The sequence below is a fragment of the Microcaecilia unicolor genome, unplaced genomic scaffold (assembly GCF_901765095.1).
Source record: "Microcaecilia unicolor unplaced genomic scaffold, aMicUni1.1, whole genome shotgun sequence".
NCBI lineage: Eukaryota > Metazoa > Chordata > Amphibia > Gymnophiona > Siphonopidae > Microcaecilia > Microcaecilia unicolor.
The window spans coordinates 93,109-110,332 of record NW_021963021.1 but is presented as its reverse complement, the minus strand read 5'-3'; positions in this window follow the sequence as shown (position 1 = coordinate 110,332).

The following is a 17,224-nucleotide window of genomic DNA, read 5'->3' as shown; positions in this document are numbered from 1 at the left end:
GTTTCAGGATATCCACAATGAATATGCAGGGAGATAGATTTGCATACCATGGAAGCAGTGCTTGCAAATCTATCTCCTGCATATTCATTGTGGATATCCTGAAAACCTGACCTGCCTGCGGCTCTCGAGGACCGGAGTTGCCTACCCCTGTCCTAATGGAATCTTTTCTGGAAGCCAGCAGGACCTGAGAGACACCATCCAGAAAGACCATGAAATCTACTACCATCCTCTCCCATCGCGGGAGGATTAGGAAAAATTATAAGAGGGCCTTACGAGACTGGGAGACTGGGCGTCTAAATGGCAGATGACGTTTAATGTGAGCAAGTGCAAAGTGATGCATTTGGGAAAGAGGAACCCGAATTATAGCTACGTCATGCAGGTTCCCACGTTAGGAGTCACTGACCAAGAAAGGGATCTAGGTGTCATCATTGATGATACATTGAAACCTTCTGCTCAGTGTGCTGCGGCGACTAAGAACGTAAATAGAATGTTAGGTATGTTAAGAAGGAATGGAAAACAAAAATGAAGACGGTTTAAATGCCTTTGTATCGCTCCATGGTGCATATTGTGTTCAGTTCTGGTCGCCGCATCTCAAAAAAAGATATATTGGAATTAGAAAAGATGCAGAGAAGGGCGACAAAATGATAAAGGGGTGGGACAACTTCCCTATGAGGAAAGGCTAAAGCGGCTAGGGACTCTTCAGCTTAGAGAAAAAGGCGACTGAGGGCGAGATATGATAGAGGTCTATAAAATAACGAGTGGAGTTGAGTGGGTAGAACGTGAAGCATCTGTTTACGCTTTCCAAAAATACTAGGACAGGGGGCACGCAATGAAGCTACAAAGGTAGTAAATTTAAAATGAAACTGAGAAAGTTTTCTTTCTCAACATATAATTAAACTCTAGAATTCGTTTGCTAGAGAATGTGGTAAAAGCGGGTTAGCTTAGCAGAGTTTAAAAAAAGGTTTCGACAGCTTCCATTCTCAAGAGATCTTCGGAGACAAGCTCCAGATGAAGAAGAATCAGATTTGTCTGAAATGATAAGATGCAATTAGAATCACAGTTCCTTGGTCCTGCTTGAGTTTCAGTATGGTTTCCATTATGAGAGGTGTAGCGAAGATACTTACCTGTAGCAGGTATTCTCTGAGGACAGCAGGCTGATTATTCTCAAAACTGGGGTCGACATCCACGTCAGCCCGGGAATTGGCATTTGCATAGCAAAAAGAAAAAAAATTTGCCAGCGCACTTCTGGAGTGCATGCAGAGCACACTGATTCTCACCTGTCACGCGAGCTCCTCAGTTAAGTTCTAAAGCATAAAGAAATAAAAATAACTCCAAAGGGAGGTGGGTGGGTTTTTGAGAATAATCAGCCTGCTGTCCTCAGAGAATACCTGCTACAGGTAAGTATCTTCGCTTTCTCCGAGGACACAGCAGGCTAGTTGTTCTCACAACTGGGGTATCATTAGCATCCAGACTCACCGAAAACAATTAACATTGGTCATTGGGCCTTGCAATGGCGAGGACAAAAAAATAAATTAACCTGAATCTATATACAGCTAGCCGAGAGTGCAGGCCTGGAACAGATAAAAAAAGGGCCTAGGTGGGTGGAGTTGGATGCTAAAACCCCAAACAGATTCTGTAGAACCAACTGCCAAACCACTGTCGCGTCGGGTACCCTGCTCAGACAGTAGTGTGATGTGAATGTATGGAGCTGAAGACCACGGTCGCCCAGCTTTGCAAATCTCTTCAATGGAGGCTGACTGCACAGACGCAGCCATGGCTCTGACATTATGAGCCGTGACATGGCCCTCCAGAGTCAGGCCAGCTTGGGCACAAGTGAATGGAACTGCAATCTGCTAGCTAACTGGAGATTGTGCATTTTCCAATTGTGACTCCCCTCCTATTAGGATCAAAAGAAACAAACTGGGTGGACTGTCTGAGGGCTTTGTCTGCTCCACCTAAAAGGCCAATGCAGTCCAAGTTGGGCAAGCTGCTATTTCACCAGGGTGTGTTATGAGGATGGGAAAAAATGTTGGCAAGACACAAATCAGCTGGTTCAGATGGAACTCCGACACCACCTTCAGCAGGAACTTAGGGTGCAAGTGGAGGACTACTCTACTGTGATGAAACTTAGTATAAAGGTGCATCCACTACTAGGCCTGAAGCTACACTGACCATACGAGATGTGTGTAACAACCACCAAGAAAATTACCTTCCAGGTCAAGTACTTCAGATGGAAGGAATTCAATGGCTCAAAGGGAGCTTTCATCAGCTGGGTGAGAATGACGTTGAGATCCCATGACACTGGTGGAGGTTTGACAGGGGGGGCTTTCACAAAAGCAAACCTCTCATGAAGAGAACTAAAGGCTGTCCAGAGATAGGCTTACCCTCTACACGGCGATGATATGCACTAATCGCACTAAGGTGAACTCTTATGGATTGGTCTTGAGACCAGACTCAGACAAGTGTAGAAGGTATTCAAGCAGGGTCTGTGTAGGACACAGAATGAGGATCTAGGGCCTTGCTGTCACACCAGACGGCAAACTTCCTCCATTTAAAAGAGTAACACCTCTTAGTGAAATCTTTTCTGGAAGCAAGACGCGGGAGACAAACCCCCGAAAAACCCAAGGAAGCGAACTCTATGCTCTCTACATCCAGGCTGTGAGACCTAGAGACTGGAGGTTGGTATGTAGAAGCGATCCCTCATTCTGGGTGATGAGAGTCAGGAAAACAGTCCAATCTCCACAGTTCTTCGGAGGACAATTCCAGAAGATGAAGAAACCAAATCCGACGCGGCCAGTATGGTGCAATCAGGATCATGGTTCCGCAGTCTTCCTTGAGTTTCAGCAAAGTTTTCCCTACTAGAGGTATGGGAGGATACGCATACAGGAGGCCTGTTCCCCAATGTAGGAGAAAGGAGTCTGACGCTAGTCTGTCGTAGGCCTGAAGCCTGGAACAGAAATGAGGGACCTTGTGTTTGATTTGAGTGGCAAAAAGATCCACCAAAGGGGTGCCCCATGCTCAGAAGCTACACCCATATTCAGCGACCTCTCGTGAGGTTGCATTACCCTGATCAGTGTTGGCCAGACTGTTGTTTACGCCTGCTAGATAAGTGGCTTAGAGAAACATGTTGTGACGGTTTGCCAAACCACATCTGGACGACTTCCTGACACAGAGGGCGAGATCCGGTTCCCCCTGCTTGTTGGTGTAGTACATCGCAACCTGATTGTCTGTTTGAGTCAAGATGATTTGGTTGGACAGCCGATCTCTGAAAGCCTTCAGAGTATTCCAGATCATTCGAAGCTCCGGGAGGTTGATCTGAAGACCTGTTTACTGGAAGGAGCAGGCTCCCTGAGTGTGGCCCATCTACATGAGCTTCCCAACCTAGGAGGGATGCATCCGTCATCAGCACTTTCTGCGGCTGAGGAATTTGGAATGGTCGTCCCATAGGCAAATTGGGCCAGATTGTCCACCGCTTTTTTTTTTTTTTTATTATTTTAAAGAATTTACAACTTAATTTAAAGACACGTCTTGAGAAAGAAAAGATGACAGTTATCAAAGTTCTAGCACAAATACTCAATGTAACTTATCAATTTACTCATCTATAGTCCACAATGAGAGAGGCAATTCACAATATTAGTGGAAATAGTAAAGAGGACTCTACCAATAAGGATTAGAAGGCTTGAAGAGAGATTCCAGGACTATTACTATTAATTACGGAGTCAAAGTAAGATTACAACTCTTGGATGTACACAGGGTCACAGCTGTCTAGATTCTAGGAAGGAACGTAATTGTTTAGGATAAAAAAATACATATTTAACCTGAGTTTAGCTTTAATACACATTCACAGGGGAAAATTTAAACCAGAAAAGAACTGCCCAATTGTAAAACCTTTGGGCGTAATTTAAGAAACTCTTGGCATCATCCTCCTTTGGGGCAACTTTGAAACATCTGGAAACATTCTAACTATACAGTTCAGAAAAAGCTGTTCCTATGAAGGAAAAATTGCTTCAATATCCATCTCTATCAGGCTGTAATATAAATGTCCACTATTAACATTGCTGCTGTTAAATCCCACATTATCATCTTCAAGTGTTTGAGTTATATTCAAGTCCAAAGTCAAAGGGCACTTCAGTCCCTACTTCTTGTTCAGACTCCTTTTTTACATAAAGTAAACAAATAATACATTTTTGAAATCAGAGGATAATGCTTGTTCTGGAAATCTTCAGAATTTCAGTGAAGTATTTTTTAAAAGTTATAAGAGGAGCAATTGAAACCTGTTTAGGAAAATTTATTAATCTCAATGTGCTAGAACGCTGTTCGTTTTCCAGGATTTCAATCTTATTCTAAAGATACATATTCTCTTTTATCAAGTTTACTTGAATTTGTTGAGACATTTGTATATTTTTAGAATTATTCCCAATCTCTTTGTCCGTTGTGGGTATCTTTTCTTCCAATTTAGGTAGTTTTTCCGATAGGATTTGAGATTGCTGAGTTAAGGGAATAAGCTTTGTGAGAAAGAAGTTTCTAAGCCCATTAGAGCCACCCAGATAGCGTCTAAAGTAATTGTAACAGTTTTTTTTTTTTTTTTGGCAAAAAAGACTTACTTAATAAGCCAAATTCAGCTGCAGGTTCCTTTGACGGCTGTGTCTCCCTCGTTGCACTGTTTTTGTCAAGAGTGCTCTCTCCACTATGACCCGTAGTTGTCTGTGCGGAAATGCTCGGTGTTGTACTAATCAAGTTGGAGCCTGCGCCAGGAGGCCCTGTCGCCTCTTGGGGACTAAGGGTTTCCTGGTCCCTTCTTGATGCGTCCGCCGGCATGGGGGGGCGCGGCAGACCTCTCCCTGCGCTTTCCAGCAGCGAAGACATAGATCTCGGTGTTATTCCTGGGCTAAAGAAGCGATCCAACGCCCCCCCCATAGGCGAGACTAGTGCCGCAGAGCTAGCGCGTTGTCTGCCCCTACTCTTAGGCATACGGAAAAAGGAAACTTCAATTCTCCAGGAAGGCAGAGGTTAGTTTAGGAGCTACTTCTCTCTACTCCCTTCAGGCCACAATCTTGCCTCCTCCCAGATTGTCCACCACTGAAGAGAATTACGAAAATCGGCAGACAGTTGGATCACATCCTCTAGATTCCCTGCAGCTTGGAAGTGTAGAAGTGCCATGGGTGTAACATGAACTGTAGAGGCCATGTGCCCCAAAAGTCTCAACATTTGCTGAGCCACAATCTGCTGAGATGCTCGTACCGTGGACACCAGGGACAGAAGATTGTCTGTCCGTGTCTTGGAAAGATAAGCTCGAGCAGTCCTTGTGTCCAGCAGTGCTCCAATGAACTCCAATTTCTGAACAGTAGTGAGATGGGACTTGGCGTAATTTATGACAAACCCCAGTAGTTCCTGCACCTGGATAGTCATCCCATAGACTCCCGAGCACCGTCCTCCGAGGTGCTCTTCACCAGCCAATTGTCGATATAAGGGAACACATGCATTCCCAGTCTGCATAGAAATGCTGCAACTACTGCTAGGCATTTTGTGCATACTTTGGGCACAGACGCCAGGCCAAAGGGCAGTACACGGTACTGAAAGTACTGCACTCCCAGTCAAAAGCGAAGATACTTTCTGTGAGCTGGAAGTATCGGGATGTGTGTGTAAGAGTCCTTCAAGTCCAGAGAGCATAGCCAATTGTGTTCCTGAATCATGGGAAGAAGGGTGCCTAGGGAAACCATCCTGAACTTTTTTCGGACCAGGAATCTGTTCAGGGCCCTTACGTCTAGGATGGGACGCAACCCCCTGTTTTCTTCTGCACAAGCAAGTATCTGGAATAGAATCCCAGCCCTTCTTCCCCTAGTGGCATGGGTTCAACCGCATAGGCCTGTAGAAGGGCGGAGAGTTCCTCTGCAAGTACCTGCTTGTGCTGGGAGCTGTATGAATGAGCTCCCGGTGGGCAATTTGGAGCTTTGGATTCCAGATTGAGGGTGTATCCTAACCGGACTATTTGAAGAACCCACCGGTCGGAAGTTATGAGAGGCCACCTTTGGTGAAAAACATTAACCTCCCTCAACCGGCAAGTTGTCCAGAATAGACACTTTTAGTGTGGCTATGCTTCCCTGGAGCCAGTCAAAAGCCGGTCCCCTGCTTTTGCTAAGCAGCAGGGGCTGTGGGCGCATGCTGTTGATGAGAATGAGCGCGCTGGGGCTGAGCCTGAGTAGGCTGTAGGGATACCAGAGTGTACCTACGCCTAGCGTAGGAATAGGGAGCACTCTGCAGCCCCCCCCCCCAAAAAAAAAAAAAACTCCTAGATAAGGAGGATGTAGCAGAAGGTGCCTAGTGGGAGAAAGAAGCCATAGCTAGAAGGTTGTTAGGCTGTATAGAGAGAGGTGTGACCAGCAGAAGAAAGGAGGTGTTGATGCCCCTGTATAAGTCGTTGGTATGGCCCCACCTAGAGTTTTGTATTCAGTTTTGGAGGCCGTACCTTGCGAAGGATGTAAAAAGAATTGAAGCGGTGCAAAGAAAAGCTACTAGAATGGTAAGGGATTTGCGTTACAAGACGTATGAGGAGAGACTTGATGACCTGAACATGTATACTCTGGAAGAAAGGAGAAACAGGGGTGATATGATACAGACGTTCAAATATTTGAAAAGTATTAATCCATAAACGAACCTTTCCGGAGGTGCGAAGGCAGTAGAACGAGAGGACATGAAATGAGATTGAAGAGGAGCAGACTCGAAAAATGTCAGGAAGTATTTTTTCACGGAGAGAGTAGTGGATGCTTGGAATGCCCTCCCGCGGGAGGTGGTGGAAATGAAAACGGTAACAGAATTCAAACACGCGTGGGATAAACATAAAGGAATCCTATTCAGAAGGAATGGATCCTAAGGAGCTTAGCCGAGATTGGGTGGCAGGCAAGGATAGTGCTGGGCAGACTTATACGGTCTGTGCCAGAGCCAGTGGTGGGAGGCGGGGCTGGTGGTTGGGAGGTGGGGATAGTGCTGGACAGACTTATACGGTCTGTGCCCTGAAGAGGACAGGTACAAATCAAAGTAGGGTATACACAAAAAGTAGCACATATGAGTTTGTCTTGTTGGGCAGACTGGATGGACCATGCAGGTCTTTTTCTGCCGTCATTTACTATGTTACTATAGCATCTGTGTGCTTCTTGATCTGATCAACCAGGTCTTCCACCCTCTCTCCAAAAAGGTTATCCCCCCCCCCCCCCCCCCAGCAAGGTACATCCGCCATCCTCTGCTGGACCGAATGGTCTAGGTCAGAGACACGCAAGCCATGAAGTCTGCGCATCGCTATACCTTGAGCAAAGATTCTGGATGCCACATCAAAAGTGTTGTATGCACCCCTGGCAAGGAATTTAACATGCCTTCTGCTGCCTGACCACCTGGAGAAAAGGCTCGGCTTGCTTCGGAGGGAGGGCATCAACCAAGGTAGAGAGCTGCCTTATCAAGTTCCGCAAGTGAATGCTCGTGAAGAGCTGGTAAGACTGGATTTTGGCAGCGAGCATAGCGGTCTGATACGTCTTCCTCCCAAAAGAATCCAAGGTCCTAGCTTCTCTGCCTGGGGGCGCCAAGGCATAGTCTCTAGTACTCTTGGCTCTCTTGAGGGTGGAGTCTGCCACCGTGGAGTTGTGGGGTAACTAAGACCTCATCAACCCAGGTTCATCGTGGATCCAATACTGGAATCAGTCTTCTTCGGGATCACGGGACCAGACAGAGGGAACGACCAGTTTCGCATAAGGACTTCCTGGAGTACCTTATGCAAAGAGCCATTACTGCCTCCTTAGGTGGAGAGACATAGTCTAGGACCTCGAGCATCTTAGCCCTGGGCTCATCCTTCACTTCTGCAGGGAATGGAATGGCCTCAGTCATTTCCCAAACGATGAAAAGGAGAGGCTCTCAGGAGGAGACAGTCTCCTTTCAGGTAGAAGGGAAGGGTCAGAGAGAATTCCAAAGGACTCATCGGAGGAGAAGTACCTGGGATCTTCCTCTGACTCCCACGAGTGCCCCTCCTCAGTATCAGAAAGCACTTCCCTCAGGGACCTCGAGACTGAGCCTGCCTCGATGCCGAGGTCCTCGATGGTGATGTCAAGGGGCTGACGCCCGCATGGACTGCGGTGAAGCTTCCTCCACAGACGTTGATGGGGAGTCGACCTGAGTGGCAACCGACACCGGAGGTGAAGGGCCAGATGCAGCTGCAGTAGATGGCACGGCAGGTGCAAACACCCCTGATGCTGAAGCAGACTGGCGAAGCAGTCCTTCCAGAAACTCTGAAAGGTCTGGATGCCCTAGTCGAGAGCCACCATCGGAGAAGGCTGCGGACCCGGTGGAGCAGTCGGTGGCAGAATCAGTTGAGGGTCAGGAGCAGGAACAGGACTGCTGAGAGGCCGACGCATCGGCACCTCCTGTATGGAGGGGGAGTGGTCCTCCCGGCATCAACGCTTCTCTGGTGCTGAATCCTTCGACACCCCGGAGCTCCCAGCACCACGTGTTGAAGGGAAATGGTGGCTGTGCTTCTTAGACTTCGATGGATGCACATCACCGAGGCTCCTCGGTGCCAACGAGGATGACATTGAATCCTCACGTCCCGGGGGGCCTGCGCAGCAGGAGGCTTCAAGACAGGTGGAGACCCTGCTTCCAGCTTGCCGTGGCCTCTCTGCCATGCGTACCTCTACTCCCGACGACGACGACCTCGGTGCCGATGTCAATGCTGGCATCAAAGGACCGGATCAAGCCACAAAACGTTTCTCTCTCTGGGCTTCTCGAGCAAGTTGTGTCCTCTTCTTCATACAAAGACAAACGGCATAATGAGTCGGGCTACAGTCGGGCCCAAGGCACTGGATACACCAAGAATGTGTATCTGTACCTGAGATGGTCCGGTTGCACAGAGTACAACGCTTGAAGCCGCTGGGAGTCTTCGATGACATGGAAGGGAAAACCACACCAGCGAAATCAAACAGCTCGAATGTGCCAAGAAAAAAGGCACAAAAAGGGAGAAACCCGACCACGCGGCCCAGAAAAGGGGCCACTGCGAAAAACAAAGGAAACCAACTAGGGAAAAAATAAACTAAGAATTTAAAGGAATAAAGTTTTTTTTTTTTTTTTTTTTAAACAAAATCAAAACAAAAAACTGAAGCAGAAAAACACTTCAAATCTGTGAAGGCTCTTTCCTGGGCACTAGAATGGAGCCACAGAAAAAAACCTGTCACTCCTCACGCAATTGCGCGAAGGGCAGGAAGTCAGTGCACCCTGCATGTATCCCAGAAGGCTCTGGCAAAACGTTTTTTCTTTTGCCATTGCAAATGCCGATTCTCAGGCCAACGCAGACGTTGACCCCAGTTGTGAGAACTCTGTCTGCTTGTCCTCGGCGAAAGGATATACTACTACTACTACTTAACATTTCTAAAGCGCTACTAGGGTTACGCAGCACTGTACAGTTTAACAAAGAAGGACAGTCCCTGCTCAAAGGAGCTTACAATCTAAATGATATGCATACAGAAGACCTTTTCCCAAATGGAGAAGGAAGGTATCTGAGACTAGTCTGTTGTATGATCCTGGTCTGGATCAGATCTGAGGGACATTCTTGTTGAATGGCAAAGGGTCTATCAAGGGGTACCCAACTCTCAAAAAATCTTCTGGGCTATGTCCATGTCTAGAGACACTTATGCAGTTGCAGGACTCAACTCAGCCTGTCTGCCAGATAGGTAAGTGGCTCTAAGCCACACCAGCAGGTAGGAAGACATGCGCATGTGTGATGCAACTCAAAAGCTTTGAGAAAGTAGGTTGGGCAGTGTTCGTATGTAGAATCCGTCAAGATGACATCACCATACGACTAGGCTTATTTTCTGCAAAGCTAAATTTGATCATGTGTCACATTGTTCATTAATTTGCACTGGCTGCCAGTGTAAACACAAATATGTTTTAAGGTATGTTGTCTTGTTTTCAAAATTTTAGAGGATCATAGTCCATTTAATTTAGCTTTGTTAATTACTCTATTGGGAGATGTTAGTGATCAGTGACTATGTACCTATTTGTTATTACAATATCCCTCTTTTAGAGGTGTTAAATTAAAAAATTCCCAGGAGAAATCTACTAAAAATCAAATGGTAAAGCTTTGGAATGCACTTCCAGAAGAAGTGAGATCATGTTTATCCTATGCTCTCTTTCGTAAACAGTTGAAAAAACATCTGTTTTCAAAATTATTGTTATGAAATTGTCACATTTCTGTTTATGTTATTAATTATCATTATATATAGATTATGCTGTTTTATATGGTAATTGTCAACCCGCTCTGAACCTAAATTTAGGGAGAGAAGCAGGCTATAAGTGCCTATCATCATCATCAAATAAGATTGTTATCATCCTTCAGAGAAATGATCTTACTTCAGCAAGTCTTAAATTTGATTGTTGGCAATCATAATAAAGCTTCTGGTAAGCAACTTCTGATTACCCTATTAAACATATTATCTTGTATGCAAACACTGATGACTCATCTTTCCTTTTGCACAAACTAAATAAAGGCTAGTGATAACATTCAATGATGGCAAGAGATTCTGGAAAGGAACAGATGTCCACAAAAAAGATTTAGAATACTTTAAAATCAGTGAAGTTGACAGCCATGTAAGCCGCATTGAGCCTGCCATGAGTGGGAAAGCGCGGGGTACAAATGTAACAAAAAAAAACCATTAGAACTGCTTGCAAACCAACAAAGGTGATAGAAACATAGAAACATGACGCAGAAAAAGGCCATATGACCCATCCAGTCTGCCCATCCCATGTAACCCCTAATTCTTCCTGTTCCTAAGCGATCCCACATGCTTATCCCATGCCTTTTTAAATTCTGGAACAGTCCGACTCCACCACCTCCACCGGGAGGTCATTCCACGCAATTTCATATTTGAGTTCTTTCAGTACCCACAGGTGTATACCATCCTGTCCAGGTGATTTATCACTCTTAAACTTGTCGATTTGGCTCAGTACATCTTCCAGGTTCACCAATATTCTTTCAGTTCCTTTGCATCGTCACCACTGAAAACCATTTCCAGTACAGGTAGATCTCTTACATATTTTTCTGTAAAAACCAAAGTAAAGAATTCATTCAATCTCTCCACTATGGCCTTATCCTTCCTGAGTGACCCTTTTCCTCCTTTATGATCTAGTAGTCCCATGGATTCCCTCACAGGCTTTCTGTTTCTGATGTATTTGAAAAGGTGTCACTATGTGTTCTTGTCTCCCGGCAAGTTTTTCTTCATATTAGCTTTCTTTACCAATGCTTTGCATCTAGCTTGCCAGTGCTTATGCTGCTTCTTATTTTTTTTCATTTGGATCATTTTTCCATTCTTTGAAGGATGCTCATTTGGCTTTAACAGCCTCTTTCACTTCACTTTTTAACCATGATGGCTGTTTGCTCTTCTTTCCACCTTTGCTAATGCATGAAATACATCTGGTCTGGGCTTCCATGATAATATTTTTGAACAACATCCATGCCTGTTTTAAAGTCCCCTAATCTTTTGCGGCAAAACTTTTTATCTTCTTTTTAACTATTTTCCTCATTTTGTCGTAGTTGCCCTTTCAAAACTTAAATGCTGCTACAGTAGATTTCCTTAGGAGGTCTTTTACTAAGCCATGGTAGTCTTTTTAGTTCACGGTAGAAATCAGTTGGCCATAAACGCAGAGGCGTCCATATGAATATAAAGGGTGTCTTGGCATTTACTGCCAGCTGATATCTACTGCAAACTAAAAACACTACTGTGGCTTAGTAAAAGACCCCCTTTAGTGACTTCACTCCAGATATCAGTTCAAATTTGATCATTTTATGATCACTGTTTCCCAGCAGATCCAGCACCATTACCTTTCATACCATGCCCTATGTTCCACTAAGAACTAAGTTTAAAATAGTTCCCCTCTTGTCTGTTCTTGGGCCAGGTGCTCCAAGAAGCCATCATTATTACATCTAAGAATTTTACTTCCCTAGCTCTTCCTGGTCTAACATTTATCCAGTCAGTATTGGATTAATTGAAATCAACACTATAGCGTTAATTCTACAATTATATGCCTGGTATTCGAAGGTATGTCTTGTAAGCTTCAATGAAGAATTGGTGGAGAAAAAAAAGACTTCAGTATTCACGGAGATACCTCAATTTGAAGGAAACACCTTCCTGAATAAAGAGGACTCCTTATATTAATCATAAGTCTCCAAAAAACTCCACATTTAATTTTATGTTCATGAAACAGAAGCATAACCACCTTTCAACAATACCAAAGGAACAAGACTCAATTTGACAGTGAATGTATATGAAAAGGTGTTACTTATCTTGGATGACAAAATGTTCTTTTATCCAATATCTTTGTTCACGATAATAATCCTCAAATCTCCCAACAGGGGAACCCTGTTTCGCCTTAACGGGCTGCTTCAGGGGAAGTTCATTTATTCAATTTTCACACATCCAAGATTATGTCTTCACCCAACTAATCTCTCATGGCCCTCTTACAAAATGTCACTAATTAACACTCTTGGGTTTATGTTTGTCACTATTCCTCCTCAGGTCTAGCATTTCTTTTCCTCTCTCCCCTCCCCCGATGTGGGTCCTTACATATCTCTTTATGCTCCACCCCATTTGTGGGTCGGCATCTCTGTTCTCCTCCCTATCCTCCAGGATCCACCAAGCAAGTGATCGGCAGAGGCAGCGAATGTGAACAGACTGCCTGTGGCCAGCTGGCCCACCAGGGCTTTTCCTCTGCTGTGTCTGCCTCCTGTAATGTCACTTCCTATGGGCGGCCAGCAGAGGAAAGGTCCTGGTGGGGCCGGCTGGCTGCACACAGCCTGTTTAATTTGCTGCTTTGATGATCACTCGGTTGGCATCCTGGAGGATTTGTGGGGAACAAAAGGAGATGCCGGCCTGGAATAAAGAGGGAAATAGTGGTACCTGACACCCATTGGTGGTTGGTCAAGGAAGGTAGACCATGAACAGAGGGCAGCAGGTGGCCCCTGGGCACTTTCTGGTCCTACTCAGTGGTAACTATGTTCCTTACTTCCCACCGCAGATCCCTCAGATGCTAGTATTAAATATTTTTTAAGCAAACTATACAACCTCTTTTGTTGAAATCTCAGGTAGAATTGCTCACCTGCCTACAAGTGAAACCGCTATTAAGGAACTGAAATTAAGGAGAGCTTTGGGAGGCGATGGGTTTGCCTGCGAGTTTTTATCAGGTATTTGAACAGATGCTAGTCCCCAGGCTTCCCCTACTATATCAATGTCAGAGCAGTGCAGGCTTCTTTACTGAAACCATAATTATATTTTTTCCTAACTGGGAAGAGATCCTACTCTTTAAAATATTGTAGGACCTTGGCTGATTAGATAATGTCCAAAGCAGTTTGGTAAGAGGCAGAATGGCGATGGATAATACTAGAGTCTTCTTGCCGTATTCTTCAGGCTTTCAAGCGCTCTAAACATCCTGTGTGTGTCATGTGTTTGAACACAGAAAAAGCTTTTGATTATGTAAAATGGAAATATCTGTTTGAAACTTTAACACGGCTCAATAGTGGTCCTCCTTCAAGTGGGTTGCCAATTGTTTAGATATGGAAAACAAGTCTAATCTCACGAACACAAAGTATAATCCCAAGTCACACGCATGTTATCAAGCACCAGGTATTAACTAAAGCTTGATCCTCTACAACTTGTGTAAGCACCTTATAGGTCTACAACTACACCCTGCATAAACTCACCTACACGGCGCCACTGTATTTATATATACTACATTGGAGCTATTTTAATCTGCCCTCTGATTGGTGGGAACCGTCACGCTGTTAGAATTCAAAGCATTAAGAAACACGCCGCCAACACTCTTGACCACTTTGGCAAATGTCGGCAGGATGAGCGGTGGCTAGTATTAGTTAATTTTAAAGCGGTTACACATTATAATGGACCTAACTATTTCGATATGTATAGGGTCTTTAATGGTTACCTTGTGACCTATAGGGGACTTCCTTGAAAAAGCAATTCAGCGAACACGTGCAGTTGTCAGAGGAAGAGTGTGCCCCTAAGCCCACTAGATCAAGTGCTATACTTTAACATTGATTATTAAGTAATTGAATAATATAACCAGTTAAGTTAAGTTTATGATTACAACAGGTTTATTCAACGATCAAACAATTAATATAAGAAGGTGGTGGCACTTAACCAATGACATTTAAGTATGTAAGACCCGGTGAGGTGAGGTTTGTGATAAGAGCAGTTTTTTTTTTTTAAGTTATGCATTGTCCATATGGTTGTGCATGCCATAGCTTTGAAATAATTAGATTACTACAACGCCTTATATTTTGAGGTTACACTTAAGGTGTCACATGATTTATAGTTGGTGCAGAATGCTGCAGCAAGGTTGGTTATGGGTACCAGCACACACAAATTAAACCTGGTCTATACTCTCCAGATTACTATCATAGCTCAGAGAACTATGTTTATGGCTAGCATGATGATTCTTAGACGCTCTACAGGAACTTAGACCTAGCTACTTGAGATACAGACTAGCTGCAGGATGCCTGATTGCCTTTACAACATGTATTGTTCTCCACTACAGTTTGATGACTGGAGCTGTCAGATTATAAATAGCTTTAAACAAATTACACAAACACATGCAGTAAGAATTTTCAACTAAAAAAGACAGCAATAATCCAGCTTGTCATCACTGCTCAGTGCATCAACAGCTGAGGCAACTGATCTCGCTGGTATTTTAGTGTCAACTGTAGCTGACACATGTGGAAACATACAGGTTACACAGATGGTGGCTGTCATTTGGATGAAGAGCATGAGGAATTGAGTAGAAGGGGTCGATTTGGCCATGAGGCTTCTGTAAATCCCAATTAGAATTCTAGGTTCTTTAATCTGGTAGGAGAGTCTTGCCCCGCTGGCTGCTTATGCAGGCTCCCATATACTGGACTTTCTGAGATGGGCTTCCAAGTTGGTTTCAAGAAGAGTTTGACAAACCCAGTGATAACAGACAAAATGACCTGAAGAGACCTACTGGCTTCTTTACAAGAGCTTTTTTTAAACTAGATATACAAAAAACAGTAATTTCTGTTGGAAGTGAACCACTACCACCATTAGGCATTTGAATACTTTTGGGGCTACTGAAGGATCTAAAGGTAAAACCCTATACTGATAATGATTGTCCTGCATAACTATGCAAGTTAAGTATCTGTGAGGTCCAGGTAGACCCAGGAGTGGAGGGATGGCATAGAGAAAATCCATCTTGAAATCCACTTGGAAAAGAAAGAACAGATACCGCTTAAATCTGGAATGGGCTTTAAACTTCCAGATTTTTTTTTAGTTAACAAGAACTATATGGAGGTAAAGCATATTATCGAATGTTCTGACAAAAGAGAACATCTCCTTCTGGAGGACAAACTGCCTGCAGTTGGTTCAGACCATCGTTGTTTTACTTTACACAGGATATTAAGCTGTTTGTAAAAATATACAATATACAAAGAAAAAAAATCAACCATGAAAACAACCACCATCTTGCAATGAAAGGTTTAGAGTATCCAAGTGTCAGAGCAAAATATGAGTGATAACCTTGTCTTACTACCTTCAGCATCCATGTGTCATTCCAGATGTTTTGTTGGTCATGATCCCTGGAGGTCAGCAAAAGGACTATGAGGCATATTTTCAAAGCACTTTGGGAGCCTAAGTTCCATAGGTTTCTATGGAACTTTGGGAGGCTAAGTGCTTTGAAAATGAGCTTGTATGCTACCTTGTTCCAACACTTTGAGGAGTTTCGACAGAACACTTGCTTGAAGTTTGTGCTGCTTCATTTCTCTTTGTCAGGCTTAGTGGGCTGCTGCTATTGTCTTTGCTTGTGATATTGATCGTATGTATGCCATCAACAGATGACTTGTTTTCTATATGGATAAGATTGCTTCCTTGGAGTTGTAATCTATTCTGTGGTTTCACTAGACAGCATCTGAAGGGTGACATAGAGGGGCATAATCGAAAGGGGCGCCCAAGTTTTCCTGAGGACGGTCCTCGCAGGGCAGCCCCACGAAGGGGCGGGGAAACCCGCATTATCGAAACAAGATGGGCATCCATCTTTCGTTTCGATAATACGGTCGGGGACGCCCAAATCGTGAAATTTAGGTCAACCTTAGAGATGGTTGTCCCCAATTTTCATCGATAATGGAAACCGAGGACACCCATCTCAGAAACGACCAAATACAAGCCATTTGGTTGTGGGAGGAGCCAGCATTCGTAATGCACTGGTCCCCCTCACATGCCAAGACACCAACCGGGCAACCTAGGGGGCACTGCAGTGGACTTCACAAATTGCACCCAGGTGCATAGCTCCCTTACCTTGGGTGCTGAGCCCCCCAAAACCCACTCCCCACAACTGTACACCACTACCAAAGCCCTTACGTGTGAAGGGGGGACACCAACATGTAGGTACAGTGGGTTTCTGGTGGGTTTGAAGGGCTCACAGTGTAACAGGTAGGGGGGGATGGGCCTGGGTCCACCTGCCTGAAGTGCACTGCAACCACTAAAACTGCTCCAGGGACCTACATACTGCTGTCATGGAGCTGGGTATGATATTTGAGGCTGGCACAGAGGCTGGAAAAATATATTTTTAAAAATTTTTTGAGGGTGGGAGGGGGTTAGTGAACACTGGGGGAGTAAGGGGCGGTCATCTCCGATTCCCTCCGGTGATCATTTAGGGCGCATTTTTGTGACTTGGTCGTAAGAAAAAAAGGACCAGGTAAAGTCGTCCAAGTGTTCGTCAGGGACGCCCTTCTTGTTTCCATTATCGGTCGAGGACGCCCATGTGTTAGGCATACCCCAGTCCCGCCTTCGCTACGCCTCCAACACGCCCTCGTGAACTTTGGTCGTCCCCGCAATGGAAAACAAACAGTTTAGGACGTCCAAAATCAGCTTTTGATTATGCCGATTTGGGCGACCCTGTGAGGACGACGCCCATCTTGTGATTTGTGTCGAAAGATGGGTGCCCTTCTCTTTCGAAAATAAGCCTGATAGTGGTCTTAATACACCCACCATGTTTTCACTTTACTCCAAAATAATGTTTCTCCTTTCCATGGTGTGTCTGCTAGCCTATCGTGCATGCCTTCTCACAACCCTGATGTCCAGAACCAAACTAACATATATAGTAACATAGTAGATGATGGCAGATAACAACCTGTATGGTCAATCCAGCCTGCCTGAGAAGATAAACTCATTAC